Source organism: Montipora foliosa, chromosome 7, assembly GCF_036669935.1.
Source record: "Montipora foliosa isolate CH-2021 chromosome 7, ASM3666993v2, whole genome shotgun sequence".
Classification (NCBI taxonomy): Eukaryota; Metazoa; Cnidaria; class Anthozoa; order Scleractinia; family Acroporidae; genus Montipora; species Montipora foliosa.
Genome location: NC_090875.1, coordinates 9421788 through 9426787, shown reverse-complemented (window position 1 = coordinate 9426787; position 5000 = coordinate 9421788).

The window sequence follows — 5000 nt, the reverse complement described above, 5'->3', positions numbered from 1 at the left end:
ACTAACCCTTTGTTAACCCTTTGGTTGTAACAAGGGACCATGGCTTGGTTGTAACCACTAAAAATGTGATACACGCATTTTTTGGTCAGTACAGATCTTCCAGTTTCAAAACAAGTCCACAATTTAGCCGTAAGTCACGCAATCAATAAACGGATGCACGTAGATGGTCAATTTTATTATGACGCCTGATAGGGGACTGAATAGTTTTACATGTAGGACATAAGTGATTTTCTGTAAGTTTCTCCGCATTTGTCTAACTCCAAGCTTATTTCTCAGCTTATTACAATGAGGATATGAAATATCATGTGTGAGGGGGTGGGGGTACATCGCACTATCCTAATACTTTGACACACTATTTATAAGAAACATTGAAATCAGTATAAACAGCCTGTCATAACAGAATCTATAACTAATTTAGTAGTTCCGTTATAAATTATAAACTAGAAAAACCCCCTGCCACTCCCCCCATCCCCATAGACAGTACCAGTGTTGTTTGTTTGCGTGACTTACGGCGACATTGTGGACTTACTTTGATACTGGAGGCAGAATAACAAATATGCATCGACAAAAGAATTATTGTATCACATTAGTGGTTACAACCAAAGGGTTAACAGACTGAGTTTATCCTTATTCGAAAGACCCTATCTTTAGTTTCCGTTCCAATAAGTAAGCGTCTACGAATCTCACTGTTAGTTATTTTGTTTTTCTGTCACACAACATGAAAGCGTGTCATGGTAGGTGGGGTAAGTGTCGAAGACAAAATCTTTGCAAGGGAAAAACAAGAAAAATCCTGCAAGGAAGACAAGAGAAAAATAGCTGTGTTCGTGGTTCTTGAAATAATACTTAAATGCATAAGGGCAACAGAAAACGATTGAAATTGCGCATGAAGAACTAACAAATTTAGTTGTAGAAAAAAACAGATCTAGTTTGCAGTCGAGAGAGAGGCAAAGAACCAGCATTATTTAAGCCACTCTGGCAGGCGCCGGCTTCTTTAACCTCTCCACTCGTCCCCATATATATATCATATCATATATCATATATCATATATCTTTCTCTACCCTTGGATTTTAGAGTAGCTTGGTGTAGCTAATATCTCCGAGCATTTGCCCTCCCAACCATGATACACCACAGAAGACAGACCACAACACCGGGAACTACATGCCCTACTCTTTGCGACAAGTGTGTGGGTTCTTTTACGTCCCACAGGATTATGAACATTGAAGGGTAGTGAGACGGAACCTCCGGCTTATCGTCCTTATCCGAGAAGACTAGCGAGTCTAACCATTTGCAGATGTAATTACAAAGGCGGCACTTTCTCCTCAGTTATTTAAAGACCCTGAGTGTTGGTCCGGCCGGAGTTGAACTCACGACCTCCCGCGTGACAGCCCGGTGCTCAACCAACGGAGCCACCGGTGCGCGCCACCGGTCCACTCCCTCGCACCTTCCCTGTGGAGAAATAAATGGTTCCTTGCAAACGTTAGCTTAGATTCCCTGTGGTACAAAGAAAGATAAAAGAAAAATTTGAAAAAACCCCTTCCCTAGATCCCGCAACACCCTACCACCAGAAGCTAACATAAACTACTTCTACTTAACTAGTTTACCAAAAGGGTACAAATGCTGCCGAGGGGAGGGAGATGTTCAAATTTGACGATGGTTCGTGCGTGGAATTGAAGGGAGATTTTGATAGATCTAGAGCTTGGACGGTAGAAAGTCTACAAAACGTGAACCCCCCATCCCCCACTGGACCACTCGAGAGAAGAAAGATTTCACAGTGACGTCATCAAATTGTAAAATCAAAATCGCAAGGTCTTCTGAATTTTTATCTAAAGGAGGTTGAAGATGACCTAGAAATAAAATTGCTCTTCAAGTTTTCAGCTCCGTGACGTCTTCCATTTCGAAAAAACAGCATTTTGAATTTCCGGATTGTCACCTTGCGTGACGTGAGCTCACGCAGCTACAGAGTCAAATAACGACTGACAGCATAGCTCATAACTGCGCCGAGCAGTCAACCACCCAAGTGAACGAATGTGAGAATGATCATGATCTCCAGGTGATCTGTACCGAGCAACCGCTCGAGGTCAAGACCTCCCGCTCGGTTAATAAGAACTAATTATTATGCAGTATGTTGTACGTAAGTATGCTTACAGTATAGAGTAGCCTCCTAGTACATCAACTATCACATTAAGCTGTGTGATAGTGTGGCCGGGGAACTGTTGGCGCATCTCACATCTCAACGGCGCATACTTGTCAGTTTTCTCCTGTTCCTTCTGTTCTCTGTTGGAAACCCAAGGGCAGCTCATCTCAATAAGGATCACCTTCTTCTCCTTTCTGTTGTTGTTATTATTATTATTATTATTATTATTATTATTATTATTATTATTATTATTATTATTATTATTAAGTAAATCAGTTTGCCAAACCATACTCAGTTGACAAATTGGTTCCTTTTTCTAATCGCAAAATAATTAACTGTTTATCTTTTATGGAAAGAATGAGTTGCTTACGTTTTGTGGACATGATGAATTCGTTTTGATGCGAATCTACGTGGTGTTCTTGGAACCACGCTGACTGAGCCAATGGAGCATGGAATTTCACTTAGCAAAGGAGCAAATATGAGCCAATCGTCGCTCAGTGAAATGCACTGCATTAGTTATGGCGCGTATGAGCACAAAACGCGTACAGATTTATACTTTTGTCCTTTGTACAGATTTATGTTTTAAAGCGAAAAAAACTTAGTTCGAACCAGACTTTCATCTCATAATTTGAAAGAAAAATGTTTTTCTGCGAATCACTATAGACGAGTATTCATCTGTATGAACTGGGGCTTTCCTTTCCTGATACCCTGGATCGTCAAATGAAAAATAGCCTGCGTGGCAGGCGCTAGAAAGGGGAAGGGAGAGGGAAGAAGGGGTCTCCCTTCCCCTTTCTAGCGCCTGCCACGCAGGCTAAATGAAAAACAAAGAAAAGGAAATACAGTAGAGATGTCGGCTAGATTGTTATTTATTATTTAACTCGGTTAAAGCCTCGTGATGGCAATGATTCTCGTTGTTTTCGCTCGTAATTACTAAAAGCCGGAACGACCCACAACGATCCACAACGACCCACAACGACCCACAACGATCCACAACGATCTCAAAACGACCCACAACGATCTCAAAACGACCCACAACAAAAGAAACCACCCAAGAAGACCAATACCAAGGGACTCGTAGTGGGTATATACATTAGACCTTATATCAGACTTATATCAGGCTCTCTACATTTCATAACACGAAACAAAAGCATAGAACACCACATACTAATCCCTTAATTTACTCTATGAATTAACATATTCAAACGTGATCTTACTGAATCAATAACGATATTCCACTTATCGAAGAGATAAAGTTATAGTAATGATTGTACTTCTAGCTCTAGCCACTCACCATTTTCTGTGTCAGATAAGACGTCAGATGAGTCAGACACGACAACCGGGTCTTCGCGCGTGGCCGCCATCATCGACTATATGCATGGACGTGTGTGGATCTGTAATGCATCATGCCGTCATCTGGAGTCATGCGTAGTGACACGACTTTTCCCCTTCATTCATGACAGATGACCTTGTTTGTCACTCTATAACCTATTGTACCATATTTTCTCTTTTGATGTAACCAAAGAACAAATGGAAAGATAACTATACTTGCCATACTTCGTTGAGGCCTTGCTTCAGGAATAAGGTCTATTAATGATTTACTTTGTAGTGGACCGTAGTTACCACAAAAGGCGCGTCGCGGCACGAATGTAAACGAAAAATACCCTAAGAGCCCTCAAGATGGATGTTTACGGAGAGCAAAGATGAAAATTTTTCATGTTACTTATACATATCTTTATTCGATGGCCGGCCGAAGAGACATCGCTCGGACTTATGTATCTCTGAATGGAAGTTCTTTCTCGTGAAAAGCTGCATTCGTTCATATATTTTTGTCCTGGTTTTGGCAACCTTATGAATGTGTCACAGGACTATCAAAGGTATTCTGGGTAGTTTTCCAGAGGCCCTAATCTATGAATACTTGGTATTGCTCTTCTTGGGTGATTTCTAATGTTGTGAGATCGTTGTGGGTCGTTTTGAGATCGTTGTGGGTCGTTGTGGATCGTTGTGGGTCGTTTTGAGATCGGTGTGGGTCGTTGTGGGTCGTTTTGAGATCGTTGTGGGTCGTTTTGAGATCGTTGTGGATCGTTGTGGGTCGTTGTGGGTCGTTGTGGATCGTTGTGGGTCGTTCCGGCTTTTAGTAATTACGTGTTTTCGCTCTTAAAGTGATCTCTCGTAAAGCTCGCGGACCGACCTGTCACATCGCTTATTGTTGGCCTACCGTGAATGGTGTATGCATTTGTATGAGGTTTATTTGAATTTGAGCGTGTTAGACACCATATTCGTGCTTACTTTCAACGACAGCTGTCAACGACACCATTGCTTAAATGCGCCATAAAAAATTGATCAACCGTTGCACAACCATGCCACGTATGCGCTTTGGTTACCTTCGCACATGCTCTTTACAAGCTGCAGAGCGATTTGTGAATAAACGCATTAAAAAATGTGAAATCGCATTTAACCCAGGGCGTTTCCCCTGGAAAGCTCGAGTAATTAGCCAGTGTCAAAAATACCATAATACACTTTGTTGGTCCCTCCAAAATTTTGCATATGCATTGTTTTTATCTTTTGGGACTTTCAACGGTGCACGAGAAACTGGAAACAATGCTTATGCCAATGTGTTGGAGGGAAAAACAGAGTATTACGGTACTTTTGATACTCGCTAATTAAATCTGTAAAATACAGACTCACTGCATGCGGGTATGTGACAGTCACACGAACACATCACTATAAAAGAACACTGAAAGATATTGAGCTGATAACAATACCACTCAACGTATACCTAGTAGCTATTGAATAACAACAGATAATTAACATTAAAGTCTAATTATCTAAAAAACATATAATTATCTAAAAAGGACGAAGCAAACTT